The sequence below is a fragment of the Myotis davidii genome, unplaced genomic scaffold (assembly GCF_000327345.1).
Source record: "Myotis davidii unplaced genomic scaffold, ASM32734v1 scaffold94, whole genome shotgun sequence".
In the NCBI taxonomy this organism is placed as follows: Eukaryota; Metazoa; Chordata; class Mammalia; order Chiroptera; family Vespertilionidae; genus Myotis; species Myotis davidii.
In genome coordinates this window covers 1,132,011-1,143,466 of record NW_006285313.1, presented here as the reverse complement: position 1 = coordinate 1,143,466, position 11,456 = coordinate 1,132,011, and the positions used below count along the sequence as shown (strand labels likewise).

Below are 11,456 nucleotides of genomic sequence, written 5' to 3'. Positions count from 1 at the left end.
AAATCTTTCTGGAAATAAAAAAAAGAGCCAATTTAACCACCCTGCTTCTGGCAAAGTGATTCAGAGAGAGGTCCAGCCTTTTACACAACCCTGAAATGCCAGGAAAATAGGGTCTTTGGCTGCTGAAGAGGATCCCATGCAAAAGGCCGGCTCCTTCAGGTCTCTCCCAAGGATGGGATGAGCAGGCCAGCACGTCTCCCACCTTCTCAGCACTGTGACCACGCTTGCTATTAGAGTCACATTATCCTTCCCTGAGGACAATGGGTGTGTTTATTGACCATGTCCTGGACAAAGCTCAGGAATAATTCCCTTCTGGATAACTGTCAAGAGAGTGCTGGCTGCCATGGCAACAACTATAAAAGTCTTTATTTGTTTGTTTGTATTAAGTGTCCAAAAATGTGGCTATTTTTTGCGTGACTAGAATTCCTGACAGAAACTGTGTATGTGTGAGAAAGGATACCTTTAAGATGCAGTCTGTAAGTCATTAAATATCAGGACATGAAAATAAGGGAAACAAAATATATCCCTTGGCTTCACACTGCACCCTTCTGGAAGGAGGAGGAAGTGAAAAAATACACCATTTCTATACTCCATTTGCTATATTATTATGAAAACTGATTCATATAAAAAATTCACATATAAAAGCATTTTTCCAGGCTTATGCCTTTTTTTATCTTAACATATACTTCCCCAACTAATCTTTGCCACAAACTTATGAGGCTAAGATTATTATCCCCATTTTACAGATGAGTAAGTTGAGTCTGAGAAGTGATGGCCTGGGTCCCACAGCCTAAAAGTGGTGCAGATTTATACCCAAGTCAGCCTGAATCTATTATTTCTACTTATCAATCCTGGGGGGAAGGAAAAAAACTGAATCCAAATAGGGGGTGAGGTTCCCAGAATTGACTTCAGGAACGGGGCCTTCCCCTCTGCATTGTGAGCTATTCGAGCCCAGAGCCTGAAGAAAAAAAACAACACCTTTGTTTTGGGGGTGCTCAGAAAAATTGGTGATGGAAACTCAAGAAGAGAATGAAACAGTTTAAAGTAATATCTCTAACTTTCATTTCATATAGTCAAAAATTCCAAGCAGCGAATGACTCGTGACACTGAACTCACAGGGTGAGTCGACCCAGGTTCCCTCTCCCGTGCACAGGTGGAGCCCCAGCACGTGGGCTGGGGAATAAACTGTCCTCCAGCTGGGCTCTCGGCCTTCCCCATCCGCATCCCAAACCACTGCTGAGGTCGGGTCTCGGTTTCACATGTCACCGCACCGTCCTCAGTGTGTTCTCTGTGAAATGCAGATTCTCTGCGACCAAGTAGGGAGAAAGTAAAGCTTCAAGTTGGAAATGTTGATGTGTAGTTTTTAAATGGTCAGCATGACATTTAGTAACTGGTTTGGCTGGTTTCAGACATTCATTCCTTTGATCGGCAGAGGGCTTTGACACAGCACGGTGCAGCCTAAGAAAGAAGCTAAACATCTCGCTCAGTGTGATTTCAAAAACAAAACAAAAATCTTGACCTCCATATTGGAAACAGCGAATTTCAAACATGCTCGACAATAATCCGTAGGAAGAAATGGCTTATGCTTCTCATCATGACCCAGCACACGCACACATATGCACACAAACACACGCATGTATGCACACACAAAACTGCAGAAACAACTGATATCCTTTGTCTGTGCAATGTACTCTGACAGTTTCTATCCTCCTGCGCTTCATTTTTTAAATTTGACTTTTTCTACTAAATGGATTTCCTGACCCACTAAATGCTGATGGCCTGCAGTTTAAGAAGCACTGTCCGAAGCCATGTCACTCAGTACTGTGACTGAGCGCTTGAGATGTGACTCGTATGAAATGAGCAGTGCCATAAGTTTAAAAGACACAGCTGATTTTTAAAAATAGTACCAAATATTAAAGTAAAACACCTCATTAATGATTTTTCACATTGATTACATGCTGAAACAATAATGGTTTGTATAATTTGAAGTAAAAATAAAACCTATTATTAAAACTAATTTCATCTGTTTCTCTTTACTTTTTTTCCTGTGGCTAACAAGCAAATTTAATATTACCGACATGGCTCACATTACATTTCTAGTGGACAGTACTGACCTAGAGCAGGGTCAGCAAGCTACGGACCCAGGGTCAAACCCACCTTGTCATCTGTTTTTGTAAATAAACTCCTTTTGGAACATATGCACACTCCCTCACTTACATATTGTTGAGTAGTTGCAACAGAGACTGTATGGTCTGCAAAGCCATCCGGCTCTTTGCAGAAAAAGTTTGCTGATACCCAACAGTATTGGGTGCTATAATCTGCCAGCCATGGTGCCAGGTCATTTCTATATCTTACTTGACTCGATACGGATGACCATCCTGCAAGAGGAGTTTTATTACTGAACTGATAAATGAGGCTCTGAGCGTTTCAGTAATTGCCCCAAGGTTACCCAGCTGGGCAGCAAGGACCAGGGCTGGGACCGGAACCTGTGCCAGTCTGATGCCAAAGCCATTTCTCCTTTGAATGCCCCTGCCCCAAACAACCCCTTGCTACCGATAGAGCTAAATCCTGCCTGTGGCCCGGAGAACCAGCCCGCCCATCTGGCTGCCAATCAGTCCACAAGGAAATGGCATGAAAAGGAGGCCTGTCCTCAGGGAATGTAAGGATTGTAGCTGCTCTTTCAGTTTTAGGAAGAGTGACCTGCCTTCTACCCTCCAGGAAATTAACACTGCTCAGATGCTGCTCTTGGAGTGACCAATCTGTGATCATTCTAAACCTCTCCTCGTTTCAATTGGGAATTTGCAGTGCGATGCCTTGTTTTTCCATTTTCAACCCCAGTAACTTAGGGCTTCAAACCTCAGAGTTGATAGTGCCAGATATCCAAAGTCACTTTGGGGAAAAAATAAGTGGGGATGTCTAAAAAAAGTTTGCTGGGGCTATTGTTAAGTGAACAAAGTGAATAAAATCGTTTTCAGAGTAATACCCCACTTTGGCAAATAAATAAAAATCGCTTATAACTGTCCTATTGTGTGTGTGTGTGTGTGTGTGTGTGTGTGTGTCTGCTCATCCCTGTGTATGTTGAATACTACTCTCAAGGGGTATGTAAAATTTGTTTTGCCTTTTATGTACTTTTAAATGTTTGTCACAATAAAGAATGTATTGGTGGCCAATGTTTTCCTTTTCTGGTTGAAGAATCCATGAACATTTTGTTTTGTTTTTTTAAGGGCACTGCCAGCCTTCCACTGATTTCCACACCGGAAGGCACAGAGAATGTGAAACCAGGCAAGTACAAAGGAAACCAGGATCTTTCAGGCTCAGTGGGGAAGCCCAAGGGGGCCTCCAGCCATCTTTGAGGAAAAGTGGAGCTGCAGCGCCCCCCTGCGTCCAGGGCCCTGGGTGCAGGAAACTTGCCTCTGCTGCTTTGGGGCAGGATTCCCAGGGCCAAAGAGTGTGTATGCTTATTGAGTTTGTTATTCCTACTTCTTTGACTTGCCGGGCCAGACCTGAAGAGAAAGCTCGTACTCCCAACCTTCTGGCTGCCAAATACAGGCTTGCAGGGTTCCTGGAATCTTTCCAGTGGCAGCAGAGGGGGTCAGGGATGACACTAGACGGGGTGCTCTGAGTCCTGAACAGCAGCTGTCTTCCTTCCTGGTTCCATAGCAGCTAGCTGCACTTGGAGGGGGAGGATGCATACATGTAGCAATAATACACTTTGAAGGTGTTCTACATCTTAAATGCTCAGTTTCAGGCGTTCCAGAGGGAATGCAAACACAATGAGACTACGTTTTAAAACAGCCACCTGCTTCTGAGCACCTGTGTCTCCCAGCACTGGTCAAATGACAGGTGACCTTCCTTAATGCCCTGCAAAGCAGATGCTATTTTCTCTACTTCATAATAGAGACAGAGGAGGAACCTGGAACTGCCAAAAGCCAAGGCACTCATCCGGAAAGTAGCTGGTCCTAGATTTAAGCATCTCTAGCCCCTTCTTGTTGTGCCAGGCATCCTATGCAAAGGTCTTGGCCAGGGCATCGGGACTGCGGGTTGCAGAAGACCAAGGTACATTGTCTCCAGGCACTGGACTTCCGGGCTCCAAGAGATGCTATGTGTGACTCTCAGAGGGCCCGTCACTCCACAGGTACCTGTTAAACCAGTGGATGACACGACAGTTCACTGCAGCTTCAGCTGGGGGTCATGTGATATTCCAGGAGGCCCTCTGATTCCTAAAGCTGCCACGTTGAAGAGCCCAGCCCCTGATCTGGCCTCTGCCCCACCGCTAATACAAAAGTCCCTTCCTTGGTCCCTTCAAAGACACATGGCTGTAGGCGATCCACAGCCCATGCTTCTATTCTTTCTGCTGCCTTACTGTCCTGAGCGGAGATGGCAAAAATAATTCCAAAACTGGTGTTCACTGCTAAGCCTTTCATCGAATTAGGATTTGGTAACCAGAAAGAGGCAGTCAGACAAAATGCATGGGCGTGTCACACATGTGAAAAAAAGTCACCAACCACTTTTCCCTTGAGCTTTGAGCATTCCCTTCAGTGATTTGTGAGCAGCCCAGGGCCCCAAATAACCAAATAAAAATCATCATACGTATGAATAAAACATGCACCTTAACATGGCTTGGGGACATTATAGAGGTTTGTTTGCCTAAAATGTTCCACTTTTAAAAGCTGGGAGGGAATAGAGACTCCTTTTTATTAGCGTGTGTTTCTTTCACACATTTCCTCTTCCTCCCCGTGGCTTTCTTCTTCTGGGAATGGCTAACGAGGTCCCATGGCCCTTGAGACTATTTTGTAACCATGACTGAGCATTCTTGGTCTCTTGTAAAAGAAGAGGACTTCTTTGTTCAATGGAGCCCTCCCTCCCTCTGCAATTTGCAAAGCTTACTTCCCTTCTATCATCAATTCCTGTCCCGGCCCCTGAGTAAACTCAAACCTTCATCCCAGGGCCTCTGTCTTAAAGAAAGCCCCCTGCATGGGATCCTGCCCCCAATCCCCAGCTACAGGCAGCGGTGGTGCCCTGATTTGTTGGGGTGTCACAGTGAAGACCTGCGATCCACTGCTGCCCCAGGACGCGCCCTCAGCCAGGCGTGAGGGATCAGACTCACATCAGCCGGGTCCCCAAAGCGTCCACCAGACACCACAGCCACTGCCTCGCTGCTCTCACCTCCATGGCAACCCTACCCTTGGACGGTGGACATGAAGATGGGCAGCCTGTCCCTGCTGGAGGGAAAGGCCACTATCCAAACATATGAAAGACAAGCTCGTTAATTTAACTCCCCTGATTAGAAAGAAAAATTGCCTAACTTCAGTCAAAGGAGCATGATCTTTCTGGCCTGTGGAAATGATCGAGTGACTCGGCAGGAAAAGCCAGAGCCGGCCAGCGGGGCCATCTCTTCTCTTCCGCACGGTCTCACACTCAGTTCCTTTTTGTCCGCTGCAGTACCAAGGTCCCAACAGCCTCGAAAGGAATGCAATTCCAGGAAGATTCACACCTGCAGATTTTTATTTAGTTGGTGGGTGTGATCAAGGGCAGGAGGCCTTGGGCTTATGCAGTGGTTCTCAACCTTCTGGCCCTTTATATACAGTTCCTCATGTTGTGACCCAACCATAAAATTATTTTTGTTGCTACTTCATAACTGTAATGTTGCTACTGTTATGAATCACCATGTAAATATCTGATATGCAGGATGGTCTTAGGCAACCCCTGTGAAAGGGTCGTTCGACCGCCAAAGGGGTCGTGACCCACAGGTTGAGAACCGCTGGCTTAGAGGCACAATACTGGTCCCATTTCTGTCTCATCCTGAAGCCACTGGGTGTATTATGGCAGCAGGAAGAGGGAGAAAGGACTGCACAGTAAAGCTAAATTTTCTCTGTGTGTGTGTGTGTGTGTGTGTGTGTGTGTGTGTGTGGCAGGGAGGTGGAGGATATGGCTGCAGGGCATGCTGCCTTGGAGGAAGACATTTCTCTCCTTGGTAGATAGGTAGGTATGGAGGGTGCACTGGCCCTAAGGACCACTGTTGACCTCCGGAGCTCATGTGTCCCCCACCCCTCACGCCTGTGATAAGTGTGGGCTGTGCCCTGTAGTGACTCAGAGGGTCCCAGAGGCCCAGGAGGAGGGGAGCTCTCAGGGGGTGAGAGCATCCTCCCTGTAGATGCTCTGGCTGCGCCATTTAGTGATTGAGTCCGACTTCAGGAACCCCCCACACTGAACAATTACAGGCTTTCCCTGAGCAGGGAGGGCCTTGGGGATGCAAGGACAACACCCAGCTCCCTGTGGGCAGCAGTGGGGGGGGGTTCCGAATGGGAGACCACCAAGGAGCCCCTTCCCTGAGCATCAGGAGTGAGTCACTCTCTCAGGAGACCTCCTGTCAAAAGTTGAAAAAATTTTCATCTCCGAAGTCCTGAGAATAGTCATTTTTATGCTTATCTCTCTTTTAAATCAGTATTCCCTCTAGTTATTCCCGTATCTTCCATTAAAAATGGGACATTCGCAACCCCCTCGTGTGCGAGAGGCCCTGGGAATTCGGGGGCAGGGAAGCTAAGGGAAGTCTGGCTTTGCCACCTCAGCCCATCCACCGAGACGGCTGGAGGAAGTGGCATCCTCCAAGGGACAGTCCCAGGGACCCCGTTGGAGCCAGCATCCAGGGAGTAGAGGAAGAGCCCAGGCCAAGTAGGGGACATGTCTTCTAAAGCAGCGGTCGCCAACCGGTGGTCCGCAGACCACTGATGGTCCATGAGGTCCCAAAGGTTGGCAACCGCTGCTCTAAAGCTCACAGGGAGAAGAAAGGCTCAGACTATGCCTGAGCCACAGTCTTTGACTTTATATGGAAGAACCTTCTGGTCTCCTTTCTCCCAGTCTTTAAGACTCATAGAGCATTCTGGGAGATATACAGTGGGGCCTTGACTTACGAGTGTCCCGACTAACGAGTTTTTCGAGATATGAGCCGTCTCTCAGCCGATTTTTTGCTTTGAGTTGCGAGCTAAAATTTGGTCCAAATGTAGTGAGTTATCACAAATGCTTGTACACAGTCTGTTACAGATTGAAAGCGAGCTAAAATTTGGGTTACGAGCCAGGTTCAGATACCCCACCGCTAGTTGGCGCAGCGAACGTCACAGTGAACGCCACAACATCAAAATTGATTTGACATACGAGTAATTTGAGTTATGAGCTCCGTCACGGGACGAATTAAACTCGTAAGTCAAGGCCCCACTGTAGTGGGTAGCCTTCTGGTCCAGAAGCCCAGGGCAGAACAAGAACTATGCTCTGGCCTCAACCTGCTCTGCCTGTGGGCCTCGGGAGAGTGAGGGGGCTGGGCCAAACGGCCTGGAGCATCCTGAGGCCATGGTGACAACAAGCAGACACAGCTTATTATCCTCACCATGACCCAGAAGCCTAGTCCGGATTCATTTCCAACTTTCACGTGCGCTGGTGACTCTCCCTTTTAAAGGGGACAGAGCAAAAACATGGTCTGAGTTTGGCCAAGGAAACTCAGCCCACACTTGAAGTGCTACCCGTGGTGAGTAGTCCGGCGCCAAGGATCCCAAGCATAAACCACAGTGTGTCAGGTAATAAAAGCAACGCCACTGCCTATCTGTCTCAGAGGGGTGATGTGAGTGACTTAATCTTAAGAGAGCTAAATAAAGGCAGTCTTACCCTAAGCACAGAGGGCTTAGCTTCCTACTCGGCTCCGTGGGGCCGCGAAACAGGTGAGATGAGCATGTCTTGCATTTTAGAGAGAGCCCATTCAGAGACCCCTGAAGAGGAAGGAAGGGCACCACCCTAGCCCTGCAGAGCCTGCCCGTGGCTGGGTCACGGTCACAGCCCGGTTCCAGGAGAGGCTTCACCTGGGAGAGTTGATTTGCATATCAGCCTGCACGGTATTGTACTTACAAAACAAACATTTTCAGCCAAAATCTGTTCCTAGCAGCCTGGAAAGAGCAAACCCATCCACATGGACCGTTAGCAAGTCCTTCACACTCCTCTTTGTGGCTCTTCCCTCTGCTTCCTGCATCACTGTCTTACCCATGTGGTTCACCTTCATCCTTAAGGAGGTCAAGAGTTGACCTTTCGCAGACACTTAGCCCCTGACAGACATCTCCTACGGCACCTGGGAAACTAAGTAAAGGAACCACCTTGAGCTTGACCTACCCAGATAATGAAGCTGATCTGGATGATGGCTTCCAGAGCTTGTGGGTTGGGGAGCCTATCGAAGGGTTGGGAAAGCACCGTGGCCCTTTCCCCACGCCTTACCCTATGCATCTCTTCCATTTGGCTGTTCTTGAGTTATATCTTTTAGAATAAACAGGAAAACAATAGGAAAGTGGTTCCCTGACTTCTATGAATTGGTCTAGTAAATTTTCACACCAGAGGAGGGAATTGTGGGAACCCGCTGGATTTATAGCCTGTCAACCAACAGTACACCCTGGGCTTGTGACTGGCATCCGAAATGGGGGCAGTCTCCTGGGACTGAGCCCTTAATTTATGGGATCTGACGCTAACTCCGGGTTGGCTGTGTCAGTATTGAATTGAATTGCAGGACACCAAGTGGTGTCAGAGAGCTGGAGACATAGTGCCCCCCCAAAATACCATTTGAGTAAGACATGTAGGAAGTAAAAATAGTTCAAGGGTTAAAAGCACATAAGAGAAAAATCTAACAAACCTTTGCTAGTGCAAATACACCACCCATAAGTTCAAAGAAGTCCAGGACTTACTTTCTAATCTTATCACCTGTGGCTCCATGAGAATTAGCAAACATACTTGTTCGTATGCAGCAAGTGTTAGCAACCTACTTTGCAAAGCCAGGAGACTGATGGATCGCCCAATCTAAGTTCAGCGGGCTGAAAGTAATACAGTCATGCTATTCCAAGAAGAAGAATGACAGTCATCAGTACAGGGTGTCCTCCATCTCAAAGCACTATGTTCAGTGAGTCACACAGTCCTGCCTTAATCCTTTCCAAAACCCTATCCAGTGGGGCTATTGTCCCTTTTTAATACATAAACAAACTAAGTCTCAGAGAGACTAATCAACTTCCTTGAAGTTATCCTGCTAGTCAGTGAAGGAACAGGACATTTTGTTTAGGTCTTTCTCAATATGAATACATTCTTTTAACCGCCGTGTAACACTGGCTCCCAGAAGCTGTTTTATGCAAAGTACTATATCTCCTTATTGCAATATTCTAGTGCACTGTAAGAGATCAGATATCCTCGAGGTTATCATCTTTATCCTGGTCACTGTCATCATTAATAGTATTTCAGCCCTGCCAGTGTGGCTCAGTGGTTGAACATTGACCCATGAACCTGGAGGTCACGGTTCGAGTCCCAGTCAGGGGCACATGCCTGGGTTTTGGGCTTGATCACCAGTAGGGTGTGTGCAGGAGGCAGCCGCTCAATGATTCTCTCTCATCACTGATATTTCTATCCCCTTCTCCCTCTCCCTTCCTCTCTCTCTGAAATCAATAAAAACGTATTTTTTAAAAATAGTTACTTTATACAGGCCTGCAGAGCTGTGGCTTCCCTGAGGGACTAGCCACATAATTCGTGGGGCCCAGTGCAAAAGAAAGAACACAAGGTCCCTTTTTCTTAAGAATTTCAAGATGGCAACTGCAAAGCGTTAAACCAAGGACAGGACCGGTCTGAGCTCAGGACCCTGAAGCCGACCATGTTTCCCTGTTTTCCTACATTTCTACTCAAATAATCTAAGATTCTCTTGAAGGAGGAATCAGAAATTCCTGTGCTAAATAATTCATCCAGTGAGCTTTTTGACTGCTTCCATGTATTTATTCAACAAATGCCTATGGTAATAGGACATGAGAAACTCAAAGGTTAGACACAAATTGTCCTTGCTGCTCCTTAAAATCATGGGGCCATCTTCATCGCACTGGCTGGCCTCAGCAGTCAGCTTCAAGGGGAAGCGATAAAGTCCTCTTTAGACCAACATATGGGCACATGGGTACGTCCCTGACTCCTCTAGGGCTGCCTTCTGAGGGAGCGGACCTATAACAAAAACACGGCATTTTCACGCCTATTTTAATTGTGTCTCCTGCTTCCAATGGGGTTGGAACACAAGCTAGATTTCTGGGGTGGTTGGTTAGTCGCTTTGAAAAGAGAAATATCTGTTTTCATGCTTCCTTTCTCGTATTGCTTATTCTGGGGCCTTTCCAACCCTTTCAAAATGTACTTTGCACTCCCTCAAGTGTCTTTTTCTACCTCTTCAAAGGCCTCTCTTCTTCCCCCGGTTACCCCTTCACCTTCAAAAGTCTGTCAATAGCCCAGGCAAAACCAGGCGGGACATACCCGAGCTCAGGAACCAGCAAATCTTGTTTGAACCCCGCTGATGACTCTCAAGGAGAAGCCAGGAGGAGGACGACAAGGAGCCCAGACCACACTGGTAAATGGTGACCGCTGTCAATTCCACTGCTGCCCAGTTGTCCCGGATGTAGTCTTGGGCTTTCGAGAGCTCTGCTGGTTGATTTAACAACTCCAGGTCACTTGGAATGTAAATAATCGACGTGGTATGGCTTCCCTTCTTAAAAACCAATGCAACAGCTGCTGCTGGCCTGGGAAAGAGGCAATTCACCTTCTGGCTCTTGCTTCAAAACAGCAGGAAAATCACCATTGCCCGCCGCTGCCGCAGTGAGGCTCCACCGTGCCCCCTTCTGGACAAACTGGTTTGGTCTTGCTGATTGCTGAACAATGATGTGTGGACTACCTGTGGGGAACTGGAGTTTACTTTCCTGGGAACCCATAGAGAGCCTTCCCGGGGGAGAGAAAGCAAATAGAGTAAAACCACGATCTGTATATGCTTGCTTCTCCCACCTAACAATGGCTTCTATGTCAAAGGAAACATGAAAACTCAGCATCTCTCCTTGGACTCTATTTTCACCTAAAAACAAACAGCAGTTTGCATGCCCTGGCTCTGGATCGAGGAGGACTCCAGCACCGGCAGTGAGGATGGTGAGGGTGGTTTCCGCTGAAGACCTTCCTGTAAGGCTCAGGGAGGGGTTCCATAAACTAGCCCCTCATCCAATCACAGAGTTCTCACTGAGGGTCAAGAAAGAAGGTGCTGGGCACATTTTTTTTGTCTTGTCCCATCAGGACACAACAAATGCCCCTCAACGTGTCCCGCCGCCAGAAAAGTCCAGGAAAGAACTCCACTTCAGGAAGTATAAAAATTCCAAACATGTTCATTGAGGTTACCAGAAAACGCACATACCAGCTACGAGACATTCTTTCTAGACTCATGACTCTTTTTTCTTTTTTCTCTCCAATTGCAGTTGACATTCAGTATTATTTTAGTGTCAGGTGTACAGCATAGTGGATAAACACTTACATAATTTATGAAGCGATTCCCCCATTAAGTCTTGCATCCGCCTGGCACCATACATAGTTACTGTATTATTAACTAATATTCCCTTACCTGCACTTGGCATCTCTGTGACTATTTTGTAACTGCC

General features: G+C 47.1%; 1 protein-coding gene across 1 annotated transcript in view; it reads right to left on the bottom strand.

Moving 5' to 3' along the window:
- The window catches only part of SLC1A2 (solute carrier family 1 (glial high affinity glutamate transporter), member 2), a 101,717-nt gene extending 90,993 nt beyond the window's left edge, over positions 1–10,724 (bottom strand). Inside the window, exon 1 of the mRNA XM_006756106.2 lies at positions 10,297–10,724. The gene's annotated coding sequence lies outside the window, so the exon portion shown is untranslated. The remainder of the gene's footprint in view (positions 1–10,296) is intronic.
- Between the last annotated feature and the right edge of the window lie 732 nt (positions 10,725–11,456).